This window comes from Elephas maximus, chromosome 13 (assembly GCF_024166365.1).
Source record: "Elephas maximus indicus isolate mEleMax1 chromosome 13, mEleMax1 primary haplotype, whole genome shotgun sequence".
Classification (NCBI taxonomy): domain Eukaryota; kingdom Metazoa; phylum Chordata; class Mammalia; order Proboscidea; family Elephantidae; genus Elephas; species Elephas maximus.
The window spans coordinates 75,463,899-75,477,826 of NC_064831.1; the positions used below are offsets into that span (position 1 = coordinate 75,463,899).

The following is a 13,928-nucleotide window of genomic DNA, read 5'->3' on the forward strand; positions in this document are numbered from 1 at the left end:
GGGGCAGGGGAACAGGTTTAAAGGGGGAGCAGCATTCCTGGTCTCTCAATCATTATGTAAGAAACAAATGCACAAAGATGTAAGTGAAAAAACATTCATTACAACACCATTCATATTAATGAAAAATTGGGAACAACCTAAGTGTCCAACCATAGAAGACTGGGTGAAAAGAAATGATACTCCGTTCAATGGAATACTAAGCAGCTGGTAAAAACGTTGAAGGCATGGCCAAAATATGAAGCAAACCAAAACATAATGTTATAGTTTTTGAGCATGTGATAGCAGGTAAGGAAGGAAAATACATTTAACATCCTCCTTTGAGTGGCATTAGAACCAAAGAGAAGAAAAGGTAAGCGTAGCCCACTCTCTGGTCCTGCCGTAGACACGATTTACATGGGCGGGGTAATGTAAACACTGGTCACTGGTCTTCAACTTTGAGCTCCACCCCACAGTCATTCATGGAAGACCTATGGTTATTAGACTGTAAATGTTATCAACTTTGACCTTGGAAACTTTAAAGTACAACCGACAGACATCATGATGTTGAGGCGGAGGGAGGGAAAGTGGAGGCTCCAATGTTCTCATCTAAGAGCAAAAAGGGTCACAAGACACTGTCTATAGTTCATGAAACATGAAATAGAGATTTAAGTATATATTTTAAATTATAAAGACAACTCATAAAAGAAGTAAACAGTGGCAGATTACGTTGGGAGGGGTCGGGGAAGGGTGATGTAAGTGATGAGAAGCCTTATTTTTCTCAGTAGCAAGCCAATAAGTCATGTCTAAAGGTGATAAGAGGAGCACTGATGGTGCAGTGGTTAAGTGCTTAGCTGCTAACCAAAAGGGTGGCAGTTAGAACCCAACAGTGACTCCTTGGGAGAAAAGACCTGGCTATTTGCACCCGTAAAGATTACAGCCTAGGAAACTCTATGGGACAGTTCTGTTCTGTCATATGGGGCCACCATGAGTTGGAATGGACTCAATGGCATGCCACAACAACAGAACTGATAAGTCAATTAAGAGTGACTTAATAAATTAAGAAATTATATACACATTTCATTGAAATATATGGAGGAAGCCACTGTCGAACAAGCAGCCCAAATGATTAAAAGCTGTTTGTTTTAGCCAGGCGTGGGGCCGGGGGAAGACTGGGGCAGTTGCTGCTTTTCACAATAAGCCCTTCTATACTTTAAAAAACAAACAAACCTCAAACTATGTTATATAACCTTAACATAAATTTTAAATATCTTTTACTGTTGTAGCATACCTAATATCAAAGACAGATATTCATTATCTACCAGTAAGTAAAAATAAGGTTATAAAATAATATGAAGAGTCAGATTCTGTTTTTTGTGGAGAAAAAGATAAAGGTAGAAAAAAATATCCAGAAGGCTGTATCACAAAAAGTTGAAAAGTGGTTTTCCCTGGTGAGATTACAGGTAATTAATTTTTGTTTTTCCTTTTCACTTTTTCTATAATAGCATGTCACGCTTGTATAATGTGAAAGAAATAAGTCAGAGAGAAAGAAAGAAGGACGAAGAAGAAGTAAACAAACATACCCACCTATCCACTACAGCATTGTTTATGCTTTGGGTAACTAATGGGGTTGGAGAAAAATTATTTTAAAAATTCTAGCCACTCTGACTGGGATCACAATAGACGATCCCAGACAAAACAGGAGAAAATACAGAACGAAAAATCAAATTGATAAAAAAAAAAAAAAAGACCAGACTTACTGGTCTGATAGAGACTGGAGGAACCCACAAGACTATGGACCCTAGGACACCCCTCTGACTTGGAACTACAGACATTCCCGGAAACCACCTTCCACCCAAGCAATAGACAGGCCTATAAAATAAACAATAACACCCGAGAAGAATGTGCTCCGTAGAACAATTATAGGAGACCAAAAGGGCAACACGAGAAGGCATGAAGGGGTAGGAAAATCAGAGGAGAGGAAATGGGGGAGCCCAGGGCGGAAATGGTGAGAGTGCTGACACAGTGTGGGGATTGCAATCAATGTCACCGAACACTTGTGTACAATTTATTGAATGGGAAACTAATTTGCTCTGTAAACTTTGACCTAAAACACAATAAAAATATTTTGAAAAATTCTATGCAGCTGATGAGGAAAAAACCAACCAAACAAAAAGCAGCCACCCTGACGCACCCTCAGACGTTTCCTAACTGACCCGTGGATTACAATCACGCCAGCAAATACAGTCTCAAGAAGCTGGGAAAGCAAAAAAAGCAACATGCCAACCAAGCAGTTGAGAAGCAACATCATGTGTGTTTACATGTGGAGTGTTTTTACATACCCCCAGCCTAGTTCCACAAAGGATGAGAAAACACATAGAAAAGTAGTAAATGTAGACACTAAAATCAACAGCAGAAAAAACAATTTGAAGAAAACACCTAAACCAGAAAGGAGGGGCAGATTCATACAAGCAGGCCATAAGGTCCTCCCTCACACAGACACATTTAGCTCTGAGCCTCCCAGTGGGCAAAGAGAAAAGGGAAATGAAGTTACTTGTCCCCACCGGCCAGGAGGAGGGACACATAGCAGACTTTCTGGGGAAAGCTAAGCTTTTATCCTGGCTGCTAATGCCTGTGGGGCTTCTTAGCAAAGCTGCTGAGAAATGGCATGGATAGCATCCCTCTAGCAAACAGGATGACAGGGTTATCGAGGCCATTCTTCTTAATGTCTCCAGGTAAGGGACAGTGGTGACACACAGGGACCAGTGCAGAAGTTTATTGGGGATGTTTCTGGCTCTGGAGCTGGAAGTCTTGTCACACTCTAGAACCAGAGCTGGAACCAGGGCTGCCCTGAAAACTCATGGGGTTAAGTACTGCCTAAGATCAAGAGCCCTAACTGCCACTGAAACCATATAGGGCAGCTGTGATCAGAAACGTTAAGAGCTCTCTTTTTAACTCCTAAATCCAGGCTCACACTAGGCTGTGGGTTTTCTCCCTCAGATTCCTGACTCCTCAACTGCTTCTTCTTGTACCGGGAGGGCCCCCACTTCTCCTGGACCAGAAAATTTCCCTACACGCAGGGGCCCAATTGGGCCCTGCTCCTGGTAGGAACTACCACCCTTGGGAGCCCCCCCACCCCCGTGGCCACCACAGGTGCACTCCTCTTGGAAGGGGCCACTGTGCCAGGTGCTGTGCTAAACATTTTGCAGACATGGACTACTCTGTATCCCCACAACAACCCTATGAAGTAGGTACTGATATCCCTAGTTTACAGAATGGGAAATAGAGGCTCAGAGAGATTAAGCAATTTACACAAAGCCCAAGGGCAAAAAGGAGCTAGGTGGGAGGCTGCCCAGTCTCCCTCCTGAACTCATACTCTGTAAACTGCAGAATGCCGTAAAATCCCCCAGAAGATGTGAAAATGCAGACCCCGGGCCTGCCTCGAGGGGTTCTGACACCCCACAGGTCCGGGGTGGGGCCTGAGAATGTTCGTGCACTTCTACAAGCTCCCCGGTGATTCTGAAGTCAGAGGTCCAGGGAACACGTTTTGAGAAGCACCTTGTCATAGGCCCTTCTGTAGGGCAGTTTCGACGTCATCTCGACAAGCCGCAGTTTCATCGCACGTAAATTAATAACAAAAAATAACTCACAGGAGTCTTGTGAGGTGTAGGTGAGGCCTGGGCAAATAGCGAGGTCCCTTCTTATCTTTTGTATCCCTCCTACTTCCCACAAAGTTCTCAGAAAGCAAGGGCTGGCTTGAATTTGCCAATGCTTATCTGCCTGCAGAGAAGGGGGCATTTCCACCCAGGCAGGTTCTGTAAGTCTAGGCAGAAGGCCACATCTGTCAGAGCAGAAATGCCAAACGTCAGAGATAAGCCTGAAGTTTCAAGTGGCAGCTTAGCCCCACCTAGGCCTGGGAGAGGGGGTGGCAACTTGCCATGCGTCCTGTAGACAGAGCACAGCCAGGCTGGAGCGGTGGCCCAGGCACTAGCTGCAGTCCCTGGTTCAGCTCAGCCCCCTATATACACAAACTGCTCAAAAACCAAAGCGCACCCTCCCCCGGTGTTGGGAGTACCATAAATGAAATGGCAAAGGGGCAGAAAGTGTAACGTGACTCAGAAGTGGGTGAGCGGATCCTTAAACCAGGCATCCATCCTAGGGGTTCCCCTCCTCCACGCTTCCCCTCATCATTCCACCTTGAGCCTCTGATACACAAAGCCACCATGTCCTAGCAGCCTTGGCCCCACAATTCCCTCACCCCTGTGCACTTCACTGGGGCTTGTCAGTACAGTTGACATTCCAAATAGAAGGTTCAAAAAGACAGAAGTCAAGAGCACAGGCTGCAGCCAGAGACCTGGGTTCAAATCCTACCTGCCACTTACTAGTTGTGTGCCACCAGCTCAAGTTACCTGACTTCTTTCAGCCTCATTTTCCTTATCTATATAATGGGGATAATAACAGCACCTCACTTCACCTTGTTAGAAAGAGAAATAAGATTATGTATGTAAATAATAATATACACAATAACCTGTATTTACCAAGAGCTTCACTCAAAATAACTTTGCGCACGTTACCCCAGCATTGCATGGTGTCTGGCACACAGCCAACAAGTGGATCATAAACAAAACCCAAAAGCCCTGCAGGAAAATCCAGCCTGGCTAGGGCTGCCAGAGAGGACAGGCTGCTTGGAGGAGCTGGGCCTCCCTTGCCCTGGTGGTTAAAGAACTCAGCCTAGGTGGTTCTAACCTAGCCCCCAACCTGGTCACATGAGGGTCCTGCTCAGAAACAAGGATGAGTGTGTTACAGGCACGTACTGTCACCCAGGTGCCTGGGGTCACCTCCAGGGTGACTGCATGGATGTTGGGCCGGACCCTGCCTGAGCTTGCACGCGTTATGTGTGTGTGTGCGCGCCCGCGTGCGCGCATCTGTCTGCATGCACACCATGCCGCAGGGCTTGTCCATGCTTGTGTTCACTCCTGGGTGTTACTGTGCAGAGGTGGCTGGGAGGGGTATTTCTGCATTCGCTCCCTGTGAGTGCTGGCACACCTCGGGGCTGGTCTTAGCTTTATGCTGCCAAACAGAGTGTCTCCCAGTCTCCTGGGCTGCCTGTGCTGCTCACAGATCCTCCACGTCCCCCTTCCCACAGGTTAGTCCAGGAGGGAGAAGGCAGTCCAGCCTGAGGCTGCGGCCGGTTTCCCCAGTCGGGATGAAACCCCTCTGTCCACCTGGGCTGGGGGCTTCTCCAGGGCCAGCACTCCCCACTGGGCAGTCAGCCCTCCAGGAAGGCAGGGTACAGCTGGCCTGGGCTGTTCTGCACAGGCCTCCGGGGAGACGGTATGTTGGGTCAGGCATGTCAGAGCTCCCTGCGAGGCCCCACGCCCTGACCCCCAGGGCCTGGCTCCCAACAGGAAGTGACGCTGGAACCACTCAGCCCCCAGCCTCACCTAGTCTCTTCCCGACCCTGACTCAGCCGGAAGCCTGGAGCTCTCTGGGGTGAGACGGGAATAGGGCTCAGCACCGTTCCCACCCCGGACTGTCCCCACCTGGGGCCAGCTAGCGAGCTGTGGCAGGGCCATGACTCAGAGCCCCACCCTACCTTTCTCTCCACTCTGTGGCTCCCGGCAACAGCGCAAGACGCTGACCTGGCTCTAATATCTCACCCTCACAGGCCCCAGCAGGATTAGGCCAGAAAACACCAGTGAGCCTCTGGAGTTAGAGCAGGGAAGATGCCCCCAGTGGGGGAGGGTGGCCTGCTGGCCCTCCTGGCCCTCAGCTTGAACCACAAAGTCCTCAGAGAGGGGTCTGGGCTTGGGATAAGTCCCTTGGGAGCCTCTGTTGGAGCACGTCTTCCCAAGGGACATCAAGCCAAGTCACCAGCACCTTGGACCCACTCCACCAGCAGGAGCACCGCCCCCACGGCAGGAGTGCTGACTCCGCAGCAGTCGGCAGCCTACTGGGGCAGGGCCGGTCTCATCCTTTCCCCCACTGCCAAGTCGCTGGGGCAGGGCAGCCTGATGGGCAGGAAGTGGCGAGCAGCCACCCCAAACTGTATGAATGCGGAGCAGCAGGCCAAACTCTGCGTCACTGGGCTAGTGCCAAGGGCACTGTCCCCGACCAGGGAAGGGCTGGCCCGGGGGAAGGGGGGACAGTCTGCCAAAAGCCCTCCCTACAGATTGAGGTTAAGAAAGGCAGAGGAAGCCAGTCCAGAAGCATCCAAGCTCCTGAGGTGGGCACACTCAGGAAAGTCACCTCTGACTGTTCTGATGGCCTTGAGTAGGCAAGAGCCCCTTCCAGAATGCCCAGGTGGCCCCCAGCCCCTCTCAGACCCCCCCCCCCCAGTATCCCCAGCCAGGACCTGGGGAATGGGCCACCGTCTTAGGAGTCAGACCTCCACCTGCCCCAAGCCCCCCAGTACCATGGTCAGCTCCTTTGTCCCTCTGCTCAAGGGCTGCCTGGCCCCTAACAACCCCTCTGTCCTGAGGCCACCTTCCTCCCCTCAGCAGATGTCTCCCTTTTTCATGCATGTGTTCAAACCCTACTCCCCCATCTCCTCAGAGACTGACTCCTGTGTCATCAACCTCTGCCTCTCAGAAAGTACTGTTTTCCTTCAATGAGACTCCTCCCTCTTCCCCTTCTTAGCCACACTCCTGAAGACAACAGCCACCCCGTGCCATCTCCATTCCTCACTTCCCACTCACTCAGGCCTCAACCAGCCTCACACTTGCACAGCCTGCTCCTGCCAAGGTCTCAGGGATCACCTAACTGCCAAATCCCCAGGCGCTGAGGGGTATAGTCTGTTGCAGCACGTGACTCTGTCCATCTTGCTGCCTTGCTGGGGTCCCCTCTAGGTGTCTGTGCCACAACAGTCTCAAGGATCACTTCCTGTCTCCCTCACACTCCTTCTGGGCCTCTATCCCTCAAAGTGCTATTTGAGTAATGACTGAGGTAAAGTAACTCACTCACGGTCACCCAGGCAGGAAGAGTGTGGAGACGGGACTTGAACCTGGGCTACCCAGTTCCAGAGTCTGGGTTATTAACCACCATTCTGTTTCCTGAATGTTCTTGTCACCTGGGGCTAGCCCTTGGCCCTCTTGCTCACATATCCATGCCCATCACTGCAATGACCCGAATGCTAGAGACCCCAAATCTCTTCTTCCAAGCGCAGACCTTCCTCAACACATCAGGCCCTACCACACAGGAGACCTCCCCACCCATGGACCCTCCCAACACCTCATGTCCAACACAACTCCCACCACCGCCCCTTTCCAGACCTGCTCCTCCCTAAAATCCTGGGTGTCACACTTTCCTCCTCCCTCTCTCAACTGCAGACATCCAATCCATAAGCAAATCCTGCCAAGTTTCCCTCTTCAATATTTTCCAAACCAATTCCCCTCACTCTTCCTGCTACCATGGTCCTGAACCAGGCCACCATCCTGTTTCACCTGGGTCATGGCAGCAGCCTCCCAATCAGCCCCCTACCTACAGCCCAGTGCTACACTCTAGCCAAGGGGTCTCTGAGAACTGTTAATCTCTGTATAAAACCCTCCATGCTGCCCCACTGTTCAAGCTCCTCACTCACCATCCTTTGTCACATTCACCCTCCCCAATTCCAACTGAGTGACACCAAAATACAACTCGAGGTCCTATTTCTCAGCTCTGGGTCTTTGTTCAAGCAGTCCCCTCTGCCCAGAGTGTCTTTCCTTTTGACTAACTCCTCCTTATCTTTGAGACTCGGCCCAGTTCTATCTCCTCCAGAAAGACTTCCTGAATCCCCAGCAGGGCAAAGGCCCTTCTTTGTGCTCCCATCATCCCTCTCACAGTGCACTGACCACACCGTTCGATGACGATGGCCCTTCTGTGCCATTCCTCCACCGAGCTGAGAGTGCCTTGAGGATCAGCCCTATGTCTTATTCATATTTGTGTCCTATATATGTATCGCCTGGTCAGGGGAGTTCCAAGGAGTTGTTCAATAAATATTTGTTGATTGGATGAGTGAATGACAGATTCTGAGTCCCAATTTAGGGTGCTTCCAGTCTGGGAAGGGGCAGATTCAAAGGGGGAAGGCTGGGGGTCTGGGAACCTTCATGCTCACAAGAGTGTGCCCAGGAAACAATGCCCCCACCTTGCCCCTTCCCTAAAGTATTGAATGCTCAGTCCTGGAATCCCAAGACAGACATGTGACAGCTGAAGGACAGTGCTGCAGGAAGACAGGTGACAAGTCAGAGAGACCAGAAAGGATACTGGACAGGGAGTCCCAGACCTATGTGTGAATCCTGACTATTACTGACCAGCTGTGTCACCCTGGACAAGTACCCTACCCTCTTGCGGGGGTGCTGGGTGGGGCAAACCAACATAGCGTGTGGTAGTGCCAAGGGTGGTACAGAGGTTAGCGGTCATCAACAACCAGGACTGTGCCCTAACTGTGTCTGCCTCCCATTGCCTCTCTTCTTCCCACCCTCGCTTGGGACCATTTTCACATGCAAGATGGGCAACATGCTTTCCCTGGGTAAATACCCAGCACCCTGGTCACCTCAGTCCAGACTCACAAACTCACTCCCACAGGGAAGGGAGGGCAAGGGCTGGCGGGAGGCGGGGAGCAACTACCCAGAAACAGGAGCCCCCTGTGAAGAGGTGGCTGCTGCTTAGCTCCAGTCACTTCTTGCTGCTTGGAATAGTGCCCAGCCTCTGTGCCAGGTCTTCAGAAAAGCCAGAAACCTGGATTTTTATATTTCCTGAATTTTAAATATCAGCAACTAAAAATTTTCTAAAACACTTGGAGGCCAAATAAAATATATCCTGAGGCTGGATCTGGCCAACTGCCCCCAGTTTGCAAACCTCTGAGACAGTGCATCGGATCCCCGGCCAAGCCCACTGGGTCTGCCCTACTGCCAACCATGGCTGTGCCATCAAGGGGCCTGGCTGTATCTCTTGCCCTGTCCAGGGAGTGATCTCAACAGATGCCTTCACCAAATTGAAATATATAACCTTTTCATTATTGGAGGGCAGAGCAGGGTCATTTGGCTTCTTTCGTACATTTCACAGGTAAAGCAGGAGGGAGCTGCTCTACTGGAAAGAACATGGCTCTCAGGTCAGAGAACTGTGGCCCAAATCTTGGTCTCGAACCTTTCCAGCTCCATGGCCCTCAGAATATGAGCCTCGGTTTCCTCGTCAGTATAAAACAGAACAATATTACCTTCATATTCGAGACCAGTGCCCGGCAAACAGTGGGTAATGGATGGTTTTCTTCCCTCTTCCTGTTAGTGTCCCTCCCAAGAAGATGAGCAAGGGTAGGCCAAAAAAGAGGAAGTGAGTTGAAGAATTTGGTCTCTCTTCAGGAATTATGGTAAGATGACAGGTTTTTATCTACTATTCCCACTGAAACCCCCTTGCTGCAGACCCCCCAACTCACTAACATCCACTAGGCTATCAGATGGGCTTTGAGTTGGGTCCACAAGTGTAGAACACAGAAATCCCATGGAGAACAAGAAGGATCACAGACTTGAGGGGGTAGAGCTGTATCACTTGAACAAAACACTACATCTCTCTGAACCTCAGCTATCTTATCTGTAAAATGGGGACAATTCTACCTAACACATAGGCGGCAGACAAGACAACTGAAAGCCTGGTGCTCACAGCAGCTCTATAGCTGTTAGTTCCCCTCACCTTCTCTCTTCATCGGGGCACTGAACGCTGGAACACAAACATGAGGATACCAGCTGTGTCACCTACGGACAAGAGGGCTGGCTCCTGTCCTGTGGGGGAGATGGTCATACAGGGCTGGTGGCTAAGAGTGCCCAGGAAGAACCCACAGGACTAGGGGCAGAAGAAAGGTTTGGGCCTTGGGAATGGTAAGGGACGAGGTGAGGCCATCCCAAGATGGCTACCTCTGTGTAAGCTACTTAGACACAGGGGAGCACTCCTAGGACAGGCAGGTCAGACTGCAGACATGGCATAGTGGGGCTAGCTGGGGAAATGCAACATGTCAAGGGAGTAGGCTCCTGAGGAAGCCAATCTGCCAGACAGCCCTGAACCTCAGGAGGCCCATGCTTTGTGGCTCCTCCTACCATGGAGAGGGGCCCCATCTGAGGCCTCTCCAGCCCTGCACCAGTCTCTCCAATCATCCTGAGCACCCCTGGCAGGGGAGAAGGTACACAGCCCTAAAAAGGAGATGCAGGGAGGAGTGATGGACAACATGAGCAGGCCAGCCTTTTCTCCAGGCCCCATGCCATCCTCTCTGTTTCCCTCATCTGGAGGACAAACATGCAGGTGTATCCAGAGGTGTTCCAAATAGGCGGGTTTTGCAAGCTTAGAGCTTTCCTGGGCTGGCACACAGGCATTTCAACACCCAGCTGAATGTGGGTAATGAGGAGCAGAATCAGCGAGAGGCGAGGGACAGCTGTGGTACAGTCCAGCCCTAGTCAGAGAAGGTTCTTGGGGCAAAAGAGGACTTTGAAAGGACTGAACCACGAACACTTGAAAAATGAGCTAAATTAAGCAGGACCCCTAGGAATGACCCTGAACCAGCCTTTGCGGGGCTTATTTGGTCTCCTGCCCAGGGCAGGGGGTAGGGTTCGCACCACACCATTCACATTAGAATATAACCTCCAGTGCCTCCTAGAGGTGCCTCCTGGAGTTGTGCACAGTGCTGCCCCTGGCCTGGCAGGGACTGGGCCTGGTGGTCTTGGAATGGGACCACTAGCGCAAGGTCTGCACACAGCCAGAACTCAGCCTGTTGATGCTCAATTGATGCAATCACCTCCCAGAGCAAGACTGGCAGGGAATTTCCACTACAGCAGAGCAGGCACCACTACCTTTTACTGGGGACACAGGACGCGCCAGGCTTGGTGCCAAACAGTTTACATTCATTATTTCATGTAATCCGCTCAGAACCCTGTGAGGTGGGTGGTGTTATTATTCCTATCTTGCCAACATGAAAACAGGCTGGGAGTAGACAGGGCATCTGCCCCGGGTTGCGCAGTTAGTGAGTGTGGCAAGGCTGGCCTGCAAAACAGGGCTATCAGCACCCACTGTCTGCATTCTCTCCACTCTGCTCAGAAGGCCATGAAGATGCCAGCCCATAGGACAGAGCTGAAGATAAAGGTCCAGGTGGAGCACAGACCACGTCAAGGAGGGAGGCCAAGAACCAGCCAGGAAGAGACTCACAAGTGGCCTCCATCTGGGGCTTCTCAGAGTCACTGTGACCCAGAAGGCCTGCCTGGGGGTCAGAGGACAAGCAGCTGGCTCCTGCCAATGCCCCGTTCTCTCTGTTCACTGGGGTTGTGTTGGCTGCAGTTTGCAGGCCTATGGACTTATTTCCAATCCGTGTCCAGAGCTTTCCAGCCAGGCGCTTTGGGGCAGGCGGAATTTAATAACTTCCTTTAACTGCCCAAATAAGGGGACCCAAGGAAACTTTTGTGAGCCAAGGGAAAAGGTTTGTTTCCTTTCCACATGGTCTGGCTGGGAGGCACTGGGCCTGCAGGCTCACACACCCGGGGTCATTGTTTCTACTCAGCATCAGTGCTGCTCCTGGGTACTGCCGACTTCAGTCCTGAACTCCAGACTGCACGGTTTCCAATGCAACAGAACCACAATTCCAAACACTTCTCTGAAGCATTCCTTTCAGAAACAAGTGACTTCCTGGGTAAGGCCTTTCTTATCCAGATGACCCTGGAGCCCCAGCGACTGTCCCCCAGTCCTCCTCCCCACTCTGGCCACTGGGTAAGACCACATTAGGGGTACCCCGCCTGCTGGCCCTCAGAATTCACTTCTGGTCAAACAGAAATGAAGGTTCCGTGCAAGGACTCCAGATACAGAGCAAATTGGACTCCACCTCAAGGGATTCTGTTTTAAACCACAGATGTAGCTCACTGTCCCCAGGCATCGGGCTCTTGGGGAGTTTGGAGGGGGAACTCAGCAGTGGTGGCAAGTGGCAGGAAAGAGAAGTGTGGTCTCCAGTTCCATGCCTCTACCCTTGTTCTGTGAGGGAGGGGCCCTGGGTTCCCGTGCCCAGTGTCGCCTGGTCACTATGGGCCTGATCAGGATGGGCATACTGCCAGGAACATCTAACAAGCCCCCAGGGACAAGGCAGGAAACTACCTCAGGCCACGCTTGGAGGGCAATTCCCTCTGCGGCTCCCAGCCAGCCAGAAGGACCTGCATGAGCGTGGGAGGGGGAGATGGCATGAGGGACCAGGAGGAAGCCCAGGGAGGCAAGCACCCCAGGGTATGGGGCAGCTCAGTAAAGTGTCGATGCATGCTCATGAGCCAGGTGTAAGGTGATGTTAGTCAACTCCAGGGTCTTGGTGGAATTGGGAAAAGGGTCCCCTCTGGGCAGATGAGTCCTAAGAACATGGTGGAAGGGGCCTTTTTCTCTAGGATGCACAGCTTGGTGAGCAGTTAGCCTAACTGGGCACCTTTGTGCAGTGCATAATGTGTCACCATCTGCCTGACAGGTGAAGCCAGGTGACCTATGCAGGGTATGCTGATGTGTGCACAGATACCTCTACTGCAGCCCGGGAATGGGTCTCGAATTTGTGGAGTGGACCAGGATTGGCAATTGTGTGGGCACCAATCAAGTGTTCTAGCTGTTTGCAGGGAGCAGGTCCTCTCCATTCCCCCTCACAGCTCCCCCGCTCTGCCTTCTAGCCATCCCACGGTGCCCCTCCAATTCCAGAATTGGACACAAGACCCACTGTATGTGACACAGCCTGTGAGTAGCCTGGCTCCTCCAGGGCCATAAGTGGAGTCCATCAGAGCATCTGTCCCCACCCAGCCTCCCCTTCTCCCAAAGCCCAGAGTGTCTGTGAGCAAAGGGAGTCACAGCCACAAAAGAAGAAGTATCAAGGCAGCAGGCGCGGGCTTGGGTACACCCATGGTTTGTCTTCACTTCATGGGCTGGAGCACCAAGGGGCTGTGATCAAACTAACACTCCAGCCCCACCCCCAAGCCAGGCAGAAACACCCAGCTCTATACAGGGTGTGCAGGAGTGAAGGGTTAAGCAGAAGGCGGGGCATAGCACATACAATAATACACAGTTAACACTTGTTGAGTAGTTTCTATGTACCAAGTGCCATTCTAAGGACTTTTAAAATATGAGCTCACTTAATTCTCACAACCTCGAGGTAGGTACTATTATTATTCCTATTTTATAGAGGAGAAATCAAAACCAAGAGAGATTAAGTAATTTGCTCAAGGTCACAGTTACTAATTGGCAGAGACAGGATTTGAACCTAGGCCATCCTCTCACTACCATCTTGCAATGTTTCCGATAGGGTTGCTCAGGGCCACTAGTGCCCTGCCTTAATTTAAGTGCTGATTCTGCTGCTCTTTCCTTTTGTAAATAGGATGTTTTTAAAGGTGGGGATATGGTAAGGGGAAGGAAGTCTGGTAGTTTCAGCCTGTAACCTCTAATTTAAACATTCTTTACTCTAATTCATAGTATGGCAACCAACAAGTTACAGGGCTTGGAAAAACAAACAACTTACGTTGGGCCCCTACACAACTTATGCCTACGCAATTCACCTAAATTAAAAAAAAAGCTAAACCCAGTGCCATCCAGTCGATTCCGACTCACAGTGACCCTATAGGACAGAGTAGAACTGCCCCACCGTTTCCAAGGAGCACCTGGCGGATTATAACTGCCGACCCTTTGGTTAGCAGCCATAGCACTTAACCACTACACCACCAGGGTTTCCCACAATTCACCTAGTTTCATTAAATCCGAAGACAGCCTTGCAAGGTTCCTATGATTGTGCCAGTTTTGCACATGAGAAAACTGGGGCACTGAGAAAAGACACTTGTCCAGAAGTAGAGATGGACTTCGAATCCAGGCCCCTGTGATTCCAAAGCCTAAGGGGATTCAAAGCAGTTGGAGGAAGAATCAGATGAAAGCAGAGATAAGAAGACTGGAGCTGAGGGCTGGAAAGGAAGGGGGGGGGGGCACAGAACACCAGG

General features: G+C 51.0%; 1 protein-coding gene across 2 annotated transcripts in view; it reads right to left on the minus strand.

Moving 5' to 3' along the window:
- SEMA4B (semaphorin 4B) overlaps positions 1-13,928 on the minus strand; it is a 38,944-nt gene that overhangs the window by 11,515 nt on the left and 13,501 nt on the right. The window lies entirely within an intron of this gene.